Source organism: Ambystoma mexicanum, chromosome 9, assembly GCF_040938575.1.
Source record: "Ambystoma mexicanum isolate Mex_15411 chromosome 9, UKY_AmexF1_1, whole genome shotgun sequence".
NCBI lineage: Eukaryota > Metazoa > Chordata > Amphibia > Caudata > Ambystomatidae > Ambystoma > Ambystoma mexicanum.
The window spans coordinates 386,674,373-386,688,082 of record NC_090931.1 but is presented as its reverse complement, the minus strand read 5'-3'; the positions used below and the strand labels follow the sequence as shown (position 1 = coordinate 386,688,082).

At 49.2% G+C, this 13,710-nt stretch overlaps 1 protein-coding gene across 3 annotated transcripts in view; it reads left to right on the top strand.

Annotated features, from left to right (window-relative positions):
• Positions 1-13,710, top strand: part of TPST1 (tyrosylprotein sulfotransferase 1) — a 542,880-nt gene that overhangs the window by 374,628 nt on the left and 154,542 nt on the right. The gene's annotated exons all lie outside the window — the stretch shown is intronic.

Sequence of the window (13,710 nt, the reverse complement as noted above, 5' to 3'; positions counted from 1 at the left end):
TCCCGCGGGGCGCCCCGAGGGTTCACTCGTCCCGTTCGCCGTGTTGGGCCGGCCGGGGGAGTATCGGGGGGGGCTCAATTCCCTCTAGACGCCTGGCTTCGGGGAGAGCAGCACGTTCAGGCAGCCATTGCCTGCGCGCCCCCTGGTGGCCTCTTCTCGTTTTTGTATACTTTTGATAGTTTTCTTCCATTTCTTCTTCATCTACCGTCACGTGGTAACTACCGGCAGCAGGAACCCATTGTTGGCGAAGATTGTCTTTCCATCATTGGATCTTCTCTCTGTGACTTCGACGAGCCCAGGCTTGGGCCTACATCTCACCTCAACCATGTTCGATGTGGCTAAGAAGAGTCTCTTAGGGGGCCTGCGAATGTGGCCTGAAGAACATTTTCGTCAACGACTGGCACCTCAGGTGCCTTTATTGTCTTCACCAGGATCACGACACAGACGGATGCGAGGTCTTCTGCAGATTCTCATAGAAGACCAGGAAGGATCGCCACTGGAGGTTAGTGGCTTTGATCAAGTAGGAGAAGGCCTTAAATGCGGCCTCCGGCGCAGTCAAGCCTCATCCAGGACCGGCAGGTCCCATGAGCATTCTCCCTCTGAGAAGAGGTCGAGGGCCTTTGAGGATGCTCCTTCTCAAGAGATCGAAAAGAAGGCGAAACGCCACACTATATCTGCTCCCTCGAATGTCGTTCCAGCTGCGGGATCAAGTTCGGGAAGGGGGTCAGCCCCCAACGCTGGCTCTGTCGACAGTCAGCCTACTGGCTGGTGGGTTCTCTCCGTCTGCGAGGAAGTCCCTGACCCCTTATAAGCAGAGGTCTTTGAAGGACAAGTTGCTGAAGGACAGACATGCGGGAGGTCCGTCAGCGGCTCCCTCATCTTCGTCACCGGCACAGACCCCGTCAATGGCAACTTCATCTACCAAGACCACCACCTTGTTAGCGGCCTCTTCGTCAACGACCACAACACCATCAATGATCACTTCATCAGCAACCGCCTCGCGACGACCCATCGACAAAACCAGGAATTGTTCCATCGCTGACTAAAAGTTCAGCACTGACTGTCGTCTCAACTTTCACAATGACAACAATGCCAAGGGTCTCTTTGCCTCCAGGCACTCCATCAGTGATACCGACCACAACCTTGTCGCCAGCGCCCCTTCTGCAGATCCCCATCGTCTTCTCCTTCCTGAAGGACTCGGGTAGGGTAAGGGAGTTACTGCCTCCATCAGACTTTTTGCCAAGACCAGGGCCACAGAGAAAATCTCCTCACATCTACATCAGTTCTGAGGAAAATCTACCTGGGGATTTCTACTCGGACAATGATTGGGGTCAGCTGCCCATGTCCCAGGAGGGATCTCTGTGGCATGAGCCATACCAGCCTTTTGCCCCTCTGAGGGGGTTCAGCTGGGCTCCTGTCCCGGCTGCACTGTTCGCACCCCAACCAGCACCAAGGGATATGTCACTGAACACCTCACCACTATGCACACTTTTGTGGCAGAAATTCAGCAACGGCTGCCTAGTGCCCCAGTGCTTGGTCTGGGCCCGAAGCCCTCCCAGACCACCAACCAGGAGTCTTCCCAGGCCGAGACGTCAGCCAATGTCGTCCCGTGAGACGCCTGTTACATCCGGGTCTTGCCCCCAGTGGAAGAAGAAACAGTGCGCACAAGCACTGGCACTGACACAGACATCACCACTACTTGCAGTGATGAGCATGAGGATTATGTCCCTGCTGATGCGGAATGTCTGGATATTGACGAGGCTTCTTCCACACCATCATCTCGGAGGCGTCCAAGCTCTTCAGCCTGGTGCCAGAAGAAAAGAAGAAGGAAGACCGTTGTGTCGGTTTCGTTGTTTGACGACATTTGGGAGAACGGCTTGGCCATTATGAAAACTCCAGCTACAACGCCATCAAACCGTGACAGGATGGAAAAGAAATATCGGGTCCGGAAGGCGGCTCCCAGGTGTCTGAGGCCACAGCCTTCTCCAGACGGTTTCAGGTGATAATGTCGCGTGGAAAAGTCAGTAGGTAGGCAACTTTATTTTTCCAGGTCCCTAAAATTCTTTCCCCAAATATTGTTACCTCCAATCCTAGAATATTTGGGGAATATTTGTGATTGTCTGGAGGGTGCACTTTTAGGGAAATGTCGCCACCTGGCAGCCATTTTCACAGCAACATTATAACTGGTTGCGCCCCGGACTAAGTGGTGTTTGCCGTCGCCTGGAAGCGATTGTCCAACGCCTTATCTTTGTCCATGGTGCCCCCGCACCAGGAGGGCAAGAAGCTGGATCTGGATGGCAAGCGCATCATCTACACTGCAGCTTCCACTATCAATGCCAGCCAGCCAAGGATCTCGCCATCCAGTCGCCCTATGACGGGGAGCTTTGGTACAAGCTCGGGCCTATACAGGATTTCCTTCCTGATGACAATATGACTGAGGTTCTGGCCCCATTCTAGGAAGGTGAGGTGGCTTTGGATCATGCCATTACAGTGGTGCTGGACATAGCAGATTAGGGGTTCCGCCAGATGTTGAATGGTGTGGCCCTTCGATGCATGGGGTGGCGGAAGGTCACCAACTTTAAGCGGACATACAGTCCAAGGTTGTGTACATGTCTTTCAACGGAGGCAACCTTTTTGGGAAGGCAGTGGATGAGACTCTCCAGTCTATCAAGATTGACACAGAGACGGCACACTCTCGGGGGACCCTGCAGCAAAGGAGGTCGTCCTTTCGTTCCCTGAGGGGGATAGTTTCCAGATCTTGGAAGGGGTATTACGCCCCCTACTGTAAACCCTTCCTCTCCTCCACCCAGGAAGCCTAAAGGTAGCTGCTCCCATGCCTACAGCAGTGGAGGCCAGCGTTGTCATCATCCACAGCCCAAGACGCTGTGAGAAACCTGGCGGTATTCTCCCAGTAAGACCTCGAGAATCCCTTATTCAGGAGGCCAGGACATGGCCATCGCTGTTGGATCCAAGTCCTGGGGGTGGACAAGTGGGGGAGGATCACCTGGGTAGGGGAACTTGGTGTTATGCTTGGGGAAATATCTAAGTTGAGACGTGGTATGTTACCAGGGGAGAAGATGGGGAGAGTGAGACCCCTAAGGCCTTTATGGGCTGTGCCACATATGCCCTCCTTCTCATTGGATCTCTCCGGCCCAGATCTGTGCATAATCAATCCTATAAGAACCCAAAATCCAGTGCTGTGGAAAATACATCTCCCAGAATCCCTGTATTCCTGTGATGCAGCCGAATACTCCCGATTCTTCTGATTATTCCTTCTCACATTCCCCCCAACCGGCTCAGATGAAGTACTACCATTCTCACAATCCCCTTGTTCATTTCACGATCCCCACATACCCCATCAATCCCGTCCCTCTGTGATTGTCATTTCCGAACACCCATTCCACTATGATAGAGCACTACCGTTCCCACAATCTCCTCTGTTCTGTTCTCCATCCCGGTCATTCCTGTCCATTTAAGAAACCCTCTAAAATCTACCCTTCCGACTGTGTAGTATGCTCTGACATTCAAACTTTCCCCATTTCCGCCAAAATCACTTCTGCACACCACAAACAATGGTCAAACAAAACTCTGTACCCGACATGTCCCAACCCGAGGGTCAGGCAAAGTCAGGCAATTGACCCAAATCACACACACACCTGATGGCCCTTCCTTTTCACCACAGGGATAAAAGGTGGAGCAAGAGATCACAGTACGAGCAAGGCGAGCACGCAGGCAGTACGACAGCACAGCTACGCAGGTGCGGCAGTTCAAGCGAAGGAGAAAGCCGCCATTAATCGAGAGGGTGGTGAGTAGAGAAGTGACCTTGTCCATTTCGTCCCAGACGCACAGAACCTTCATGATAAAGAGCTTAAGACCACAAACGATAGCAGAAGTGTCTTGCAGCAAATGTCAATGGTAGACAGGGCAAGCTTATGCTGATAAGCAGGAGCGAGGGAAGCTCCCGCGCCTGTCGTACCAGCTTTGACCCCAGGAAAGCCAAATGCCAAGCGGTTCATCACAGCTGGTGAGTCGAGGGAAGAATCAAAAAGAACCGGGCTGTGTTGAGTGAGAGATTCGCAAGGTGGCCCGCCTTTTGAACCAAGTTCAAGGAACTGCGAATGAACTGTCAAAGTGAGGGGAGGGAAAACTGGCACCACGTGGGTGCTAACTCAAGAGACTCTGGTCTATCCCTACCTGAGTGAAACTACAATTACCAGAAGGCTGTAGAAGGGCCAGCGAAATAGGTCAACGTGGTCATACAGAGGGTCGAGCAAAATCCCTGTACAATCGAAAGACTTGGATCTACAAGCGCTGTAAAAGAAAGGGAAATGAATCTCGCAAACATTGAACTGTGTAAAGTAAAGAGGGGTCAGCGCCCAGAAAAGGGGGGCCGAGGGTTGAGCCACTATCGCCCTGATAGAGAGCCATAGTAAACCCAGTGAGGGGAGGCTAAGAATCGAGAGGGGTCGGAGCCCGGCAGAGGGGGATCCAAGGGTGAAAACGTGTCACCCCAAGATTGAGAAAAGTGAAAGCAAAATTTAAGACGGCAAGCGCAAATTCGAAGGAGGAATGCCAGTGAAAAAGGGGTCTGAGCCCAGCAAGAGGGAGATCCAAAGGTGAAGCCATCAACCCAGTAGCGCCAGTCAAGAGTGGTCTGAGACCGACGGGGGGAGATCCAGGGGTGAAGCTATCATCCAAACTTCAAGTGAGAAAAGAATTGATATATAATACGATACGTAAAGGGTCAGCGCCCAGAAGAGGGGGATCCAGGGGTGAAACCATCACCCTATCTGAACTGTGGATTACAATTGAGAGCGGTCAGTGCCCAGAAGAGGGGGACCGAGGGGTGAACTCATCACCCAGCGAACATTGGAAACAAACTTTCATTTGTTAAAGGAACTTTTGTTTTTGTTAGCTGAACAGGCCAGGCCCTCGAAGGCAAGAGACCTTCAAGTAAGACGAGACTTAGCTATTGACGGTCCTGAAAGCTGCCATTAGAACTGTCGTCTCGTCTTGGAGAAGCCCAAGACTGTACTGTGCTCCAAGCTCCCATCTTACCCATGGTCAAAACGTGGGGGAGGGAGACCCAGGCTACCACATCCTGGCATATTATTTGAAAACCCTTCCTTCTTTTCTTGAGAACTATCCCACACACTTTCTTGTATTAGTTGTAAGGTTTGGCAATAGGTTTCTTAGTATATGCCCTTTTATTTAACGCAACGCCACCAGGACTGCCTTATTATTCTTTGATGGCTGACGCATGCTCACATCTTAGATATAGGTTTATATTAGGTGTTTTTCCAACTTGCATACAGCATTCATTGTTCAATAAACACCTTTGAACTGTGATCTCTTGTTCCTGTCTTACTTGTTGTCACCATGAGTTTCTCACATTGCAGACCTCCAAGTATGCCTGAACTGGCCAGGGATCCATACCCACCCTTTCACACCCTAATGGGAGGCTGGTTATCAAACTTTGTCAATCAGTGGAGAAAGATCACCACAGAAAAATGGGTGCTGGACATTCTTCAGCAGGGGCACGCTTTAGAATTCCAGCTACAGGAGGTTCAGGCCATGTTGAGAAAAGGGGCAATAGAGCCAGTCCCTCAGCGCCTCCGGGGCTCTGGAGTGTACTCTAAATACTTTCTGGTACAGAAGAAGTCAGGAGGGTGGCAACCTATCCTTGACTTATAGCACCTAAACAAGAACCTGAAGTCCCAAAAGTTCAGGATGGTGACGTTGCAGCACATGCGCGACCAGCTGGAGGATGGGGATTTTCTGGCAACTCTGGACCTGGAGGACACATACTTCCACATCCCCATTCATCGTAAGCATCAGAAGTTCCTGCGTTTTGTAGTCTAGGTGCGGCACTACCAGTTCAAGGCCCTGCCCTTTGGCCTGAAATCGGCTCTAAGGGTATTCACAAGATTGTTGGCCCTGGTGGTGGCGCACCTACGCCGCAAGGGCATACATGTCTACCCTTACCTGGACGACTAGCTCATTCGATCCTGCTCTCACGTGCTGGCGACCCAGCACATGGCAGAGACCATATGCCTTTTGACTTGAATCGGACTCCATCAATTATCCAAAGTCATGTGTGGTCCCATCACAAAACGCTCTGTTGCTGGGTGCTCGTCTCAACTCAGCATGTCTAGCATCCCCCTCGGAGGAGAGGGTAGAGCCATCCTAGGGAAAGTTCAGCAGCTGTCAGCAGTGTCCTTTGCTACAGTCTGGTCCATCAAGTCCCTATTGAGCATGATGTCTGGTCCCCTTTTACAAGCTCCAGATTCGTCCTCTCCAGGGATTCCTAGTCCCTAGGTGGCAGCAGGTCACAGGTGCGTGGACGGACAAGATCACCCTTAATTAGGCATTCCTATAGGCTCTGCAATGGTGGGCGGTGCCCCCCGTACCAGGATACGGTCACCACAGACGCCTCCCAAGAAGGTTGGGGAGCCCACACATCTCATGGCCTCTGGGTCTTGGAAGTGAACGACTTGCACATAAACGTCCTGGAGCTCCGGGTGGTCTTCTGGGCCTTCAAGTCATTCCAACCTCAGCTACAGGGGAAGGTGGTGCAGATCTTCACGGACAACACCACCACCATGTTCTACATCCGGAAGCAGGGCGGGACACTCTCCGCCGCTGTCTCCCTGGAAGCCCAGTCCCTGTGGCGTTAGGCCATTCTTCAGGACATGTTCCTCATCCCCTTTCACCTGGCAGGGAACAAGAACTCCATTGTAGACTCACTCAGTAGCATGAAAGGAGCTGCAGTCCTTTCATGAGTAGAAAATTCAACAAGCACAGGTGTCTCATCTCTTCAACAGGTGGGGTCCTCCCCAAATCGACCTCTCTGTGACAGCTGCCAACTCCAAGTGCCGGAGGTTTGCCAGCAGGTATCCTCAGCCGAGTAGTCGGGGGATGCTTTTCATTTCCGTGGGGCGGGCTCTTCTTGTACGCCTTCCCTCAGATTCTGTTCCTGTTACGTGTGATCAGTACACTCAGACATTGCCATTGCAGGATGATCCTCAATGTGCCGGCGTGGCCGTGCCAGATCTGGTATCCAGACCTTCTCATCTGTCAGTGGCTCTGTCCATCTGACTGCCTCCGCTTCCCAACCTTTTCTCCAGAGAAAGCGGAAAAATACTGCACCACCGCCCAATGTCGCTGAGCCTCACAGCCTGGCTCCTGTAGCCCTGGAGTTCAGGCACTATTTCCTGCCGCTGGAGTGCAAGAAGATCCTGGCCAAAGGCATAGCTTCCTATTCGTTGTCTTGTTACGGTCACTCATGGAAGTGCTTCACAGTGTGGGGGAAGACTCTGAAGATTATGCCTCTGCAGATAACAGCTCTGCAGCTTCTCCTGTACCTGCTTTTGCTGGACAAAGCTGGGCTAGCTCACGCCTCCATCAAGGTTAATCTGGCTGCCATATCTCGCTACACCCGGGCACCAGGCAAGGCCTCCCTGTGGTCGCAGAGTCCCATCAAGGAGTTCCTCAAGTGTCTCTTTGAGACTTTTTCACCGATGAAGGCTCCTGCCTCGGCCTGGGAGCTCAACCTAGTTTTAACTAAGCTCATGCGGCCTCCGTTTGAACTGATTCATCAGGCCCCTCTGAGGTTTCTCTCACAGAAGACTGCTTTCCTGGTGGCCATCACCTCGACCAGGCATGTCGGGGTGATAACAGGCTCTCTCCTGCAAGCAGCCATACTTGACCTTCAATGCTACAAAGGTGGTGCTACGGACTCATCCCACCTTTATGCCAAAGGTACCTTCGGCGTTCCATCTCAACAAGCCTTTGGCTCTGCCAGTATTCTTTCTGAACCCTTCTATGCCTGCTGAAAGGGCGTTGCATTCACAGGACTTTGCTTGCGCCTTGAAGTTTTATGTGGCACGCACAAAGGATTTTCGGAAGATGTCTCGGCTCCACTAGAGCAATCACAGCGATGACAGCATTTCTCTCTGGTGTTCCCCTGCTCTACATCTGCAGGGCTGCTACTTCAAGGTCTACCCACACCTTCACAAGATTCTACTGCATCAACAGGGGTTCCAGAGAGGAGTTCCAGGTCGGCCAAGCCGTGCTGCACAACCTATATGTTTGAGGCGAGTCTGTTCCAGGAGTAAGTGTATTGCTTCTGTTGAGCCTTGCTACCTCCTGTGGGTGTGTATATGCACTGCTGGGTAATCTTATTCATGAGCATGTGAATCCATGCAAGACTCCATGTTGGAGAAGGTTTAAGTTACTTACCTGTCGCTCTTGTTCTCCAGCACGGGTCTTGAATGGATTCACATGCAAACCCTCCCTCCTTCCCCTCTACGTCTTCTTGGTTCACTCTGCCACTTTACCTGCGCTACGAAATCTGAAGATGGCCACCAGGTGTGGAGTTTAGGAGGACAAGTGTCATTCACTGGGGGCAGTATGCCCAATGGACAATTATTGGATATAGAGGAGACAAGCAGTTCTCAGTCTAAAGTGAAACTGTTTTTCTTTCTACCGAGGATTCCCAGACTGATGACGGGGAATATTCATGAGCATGTGAATCCATGCAAGACCCATACTGGAGAACAACAGTTACAAGTAAGTAACTTAAACCTTCCCTCATTTGGCCAGGGCAAGGTAGAAGCTCACTGACTTTGACCCTGAGGGTGGCTATCTGTGGGAAGGCCACATGGGGAGGACCACCCTACAACACTGAGATGTGGAAGAGGTAAGCAAGTGGTGTTCTAGTCTTTGGAGGTGATTAATAGGTGCCGGGACATTGAAATATGGCACACCTGAATAGAGCAAGAGACTCACTTCTCCCGATGCTGGTTGGGACACAGCAGGCAACCAGGCTGCAGACCAGAGCGAAGAAGCTTTCCAGAGTAACATCCAGGGAAGTCGAACAGCAGATGGTTCGCTCTGCTGTTGCTTCAAACAGCAGGAGCTGCCGCGCAAAGGAGAAAGGAAGGTGGGAACCGGAGAGCCGACGTGAAGTGCACTCAATCAGCAAGCGGACAGCAGGAGAAATGGTAAGATGCGAGGAACACCAAAGTCGCCAGCAGAGACTGGTGCACCCAGAGAAAGACAGTGGGGCACTGGGGCACTTCAAGTCAGATGTTGCGTACCGTTTGCAGAACAAGTGAGCCCAGGGCTGGACTGGGACCTAGAAGAGGCCCTGGAAATAATTACTGGAGACCAAAAGAGGCCCTGGAAATAAAGTTCAAAGTGGCCCTGTATGACACCTTTTCAGCAAGCCCAATGCTTTTCCTATGAGAAAATGTGGAAATACCACAGAAAAGAGGCCCAGGGTGCAGAGGCCCACCAGGAAATCTCCAGAGTTCCCTATGGGCCAGTCCACCCCTGAGTGAGCCCAAACAATGGAGCTGAGACATTGAGTATTTGTGAAAAGGGGTTGGTGACCCAATTTATGAAGAATATAATTAACTGGATGCAAAAAAGAGTGATTTTGAATGAGAGGTCTGTTACATTCATATATTGAAGCAAGATAAAAAGCCCTGGCAGGAGAGTTAACCAGGCACACAGCAAGTCTGGGACTCACACCCAAATAGCAAGAAAACAAAAACCACTTGCAGGAGAGTAAACCAGAGAGTGGAGGAAAGGGGAGAGTCCACCATAATGTGATACAGTGAAAAAACGGAGAAGGCTCAGTGGCAGAGACCCCCTCTTTGAATTGTGGAAATTGAGAAAGCAAAATAATAAACAAAATGTACTGTCAGGAGAGTAAACCAGGGATTGGAGATAAGTCTGGAAGGGAAGAACTATACCGCTTTTGAAAACTGTATATCTGAAAGTAATTGGAGGAATCTTGGGGAAGAGCCATCCCCCCACCCACCTGGAAATTGTGGAAAAATTAAAAGGACAGAAATAATCCAGAAAAACTCTAGGGGAAGGGAAGGCACCTTTTTCTTGTGGAAAATTATGCGTTTTCTTTTCTACACTTTAGAACTTTATGTTTGAATATTCAGAAAAAAGCAGCAGGTTTTCAGCTAAAAGACATCCATATTTCACGTTCTATTGAGTTTAGTGTGCGAGGGTCAGTTTAGGATTTTGGACACAGGACAGAGAACTCTTTTTGATTTAGACATCCTGACACAGACATTTTAGTTGTTTTTTGAAGTTATAGGGCTCCCCTCCACCCCATGACATCGAGCCCCCGAGATCCTCTGCAGATGATGGAAACAAGCATTGCTGGCTGCTGCAGGGAGCTGAAGGTTGCGTTCCCTGGACCAACTAATTAAAGGTAAGAAAAAGTAATTTCTTTAAATGTGTGTGCGTGCATGTAAATGTGTGTGTATGTGTGTATTTATATATATGTTTATATATATGTGCATTAATGAGTGAGTGCATGATGTATGGGTGTGGGTATGCCTGTGTGAGTGTTTGGTGAAAGGGTGCACACTTAAATGTATGGGTGGCTGCCTGGTCGTACCTGTATGGTGAAAGGGTACACACTTAAATGTATGGATGGCTGGGTGTGAGTGTGTGTGTATGTGTTAGGATGTGCAGTGTTTCCAATGTTTACCTGTTAAACCATGAGTGTATAATATTTCCTTCACTATGTCTATTGTCACTCAGATACTATAGAACATAGAACTGCATCTTATGTAGCAGGGTTCCAAGGAGAGCCAGTGAAGAAGCAGGGCCTTAGTGGGAAGATTGTACTCCTCCTGCTGGGGGTCGTTTTATGTCATCAACTTACAAATAAAAGGTTCTTTACCTTTAAACTACTGGTTATGTGAAAGCCTCCCTTTGTACATAACAGTATGGTGAATGGTTTGTATGCTTGTGTTCAGGGGTGCAACAAAACCTACATTTCAGGGGGGCTAACCCTTCAAATGTTGGGAGAGGGTCTAACTTCACGGGCGGTGGGTGAGGGGTAATTGTATTTGTGGGGTGTCTCTAACTTCTTTGTGCATTCTAATGAGACTATTCTAGTGCAGCTGCAATGTTGCAAGAAGTTAACTCTCTCCTTTAAGTCTGAAAGCACCCACTTATGGACTGCTGTGAGAATAAGCAGTCTCCTGTCCTCTCTCTACCCTTCCAATCACTCCCTGGCATGCAAGTACTAAACCCACATCACAATTTCAAAGGGGAAAAGAGGGTTGAAGGCCAGTCAGATCAATGGTGTTGCGCCACTGCTTGTATTTAATGCCATGATTACTTATTGGTAATCTCCATTAATCCTACCCCTATTCCTCCTTGACACAGTACGAGGCACTTTAACTCATACACAAGTACTCGGATGCGGTAGCAGGACATGGAGGTAATGCCTGTCTTAGTTGCATGTAATCTTCATTACTCCTACTCCACTCTTCCTTGTCCTTGGTATTAGTGGCTAGAGAGGCATTTTGGTGCAGCCAGTCTTGTCATTTCTTAGTTTGTCTTAACTTTTTTTTAACTGGGCATCTCTGATAAAGTAGACCTGCTAAGTGTACTTTTTCTTAACTGGGCATCTCTGATAAAGTAGACCTGCTAAGTGTAATTACCTGGATAGAATGGAATTTGGGTGCTTCCAGTCTAGCCATTTCTAACTGTGGCTTTGTGTATTTTACTGGGCATCTGTGATAAAACAACCATGATAAGCGTTACTGCTTCGACTGGCATTTTGGTGCAACCGGTATAGATATGTCTTAATGTGGCATGGCATGCTTTACTGTAATATGTTATTACGTTTATGTTTTCATTGTGGCATGGCATTTTTAATAGCAAAGCATTACATTAATTAAAGCATTAATGTTCCTGTGCACTGTTGGTGACTTGCATGTATTGGATTTGTGTTATGTAGTGACTAGAATGCATGAATCTGTGTGTTTGCAAGGAGAGGCCTGTGAGAATGCAGTGAGGTATGTGGAACCCTGGACGCCGGGAGGTTCCGAGAATGTCAGTTGGGAACTGGGGGATGTAGACAGGGACCAGAGTGGATGCATGCTACCTTCTCTCCCACCTCTAAACTGCTAAGCTGTAACTTGAAGAAAAAAGCATCCTGTTCTGTTTCTAATTTACCTGGGTCAGTCTGGTTCCTGGTCCTTGTCTCCTTACCTGGCCCAGGATACATCATGTTACCCTTCAAAACAATTGCAAACGCTCTAGCTTTTTAGCCAATTTTTCTCAAAAACACATATTTGTATCTTTCTCCTAGTGCAGTGTGCGGCGTACCCCTGCAGCAGCACGTTTGTGCATATTACACAAGCATGGTAATCTAGGCCCGCCCAAAGTGTGGCGCGACCTGTGATTTGTTGCCGAGCGGGGAGGCGTGGTGGGGAGTGCCTGAGCACAGAGTCTTACTCTTGATCCTTAACAGGCACTAAGTAGGGGGAGGGAGATCTTCAGGTGGGCTTGAGGTTCGTAGTCTTCTCGCTATACCAATACGGGTAGGCTGCTACTTTTACTGCTAGTGGCTCTCTACAATACATACATAGACAGCTCTGGCAGCGGGAGTAAGTAAGTATATAAAACATAAGTAAGGGACAAGGCAGCTGGTACGCAGGGGGGGAGACCACAACATACTATGAAAATGCATAGAATGATCGAAAGGAGAATTCATTGCCAATAATCAGTTGAACCGTGCAAGGCTCTATTACATGGTGTTGGTAAGGTCATTCCAAATACATTCTTTAATATAGAAAAGTGTATTGTTTATTACAAAAGAATTCGAGAAATTATCAGTGCACGTGCGTTTCAGTGCATACCGAAAATGGAAGGTACGTTGAAAACTCTGACTGTAATGTTGCTACTGAGAAGAGGGTTAGAGAAAGAAATAGATGTGAAGAAAGAAAGAGTGGAAAGGAATGAAGGAGAAGGGAACCCACCCTAAGTGAACTACTATACGGTTCACTGCTGACACTGAAAGGTTCTTGTGAGGTGGTGAAGGTGTGTGTTATATAGGTAGGGTACCTCTAGTGCCTTTGACCGGACGAGAGTAGCCAGGGGATACAGCATTGGGAGGGTGGTGAGGGGTGGGGAGCCCAGCCAGGATTGGTTACGACGCAGCATAAGCTCTAGAGAAAGTGGTGCTAGATGGAGCTATCAGGGGTCTATAGCTAGGACACTTACTAGTGTGTAATTACGGAGGTTTGCAGACTTCTAGGAATCTACTATTAGCTCTAAAGTTCGGCAGGGACTTGCATAAATAATTCTTCAGAGGATTCTCCCCCTTTTTTTGTGTAACTGTCGGAGACACTCTTGTAGGGGGATATTCTAGGGGCCCCGCCCTATTACACAGCAAGAGATCCATTCACTCATTGGCATGGCATCCACGTTCTATTCATGCCAACATGCAGGCTCTGCCAGAATGATGGCGTGGAGAAATAATGCTACATTCAAGATACGCATATAGTTTTTAACCATAAAGCAGTGTGGCCTGCTATGTTCAAAATGCAGCCATGGGTGGACTGGGAACTAAAATAGGCCCTGGAAATAATTACGGGGACCAAAAGAGGCCCTGGAAATAAAGTTCAAAGTGGCCCCATATGACACATTTTCAGCAAGCCCAATGTTTTTCCTATGAGAACATTTGGAAATACCACACAAAAGAGGCCCAGGGTGCAGAGGCCCACCGGGAAATCTCCAGAGTTCCCAATAAATCAGTCCACCCCTGAATGCAGCCATCACTTGTCCAGGGAGGATCGTCCAAGAAAACATAGGGCATCATTGCAAGTTTGCCAGTCTGGAAACAAGGGTTGCGGTAAGCTCACCGGCACTCTTGTTTCCACA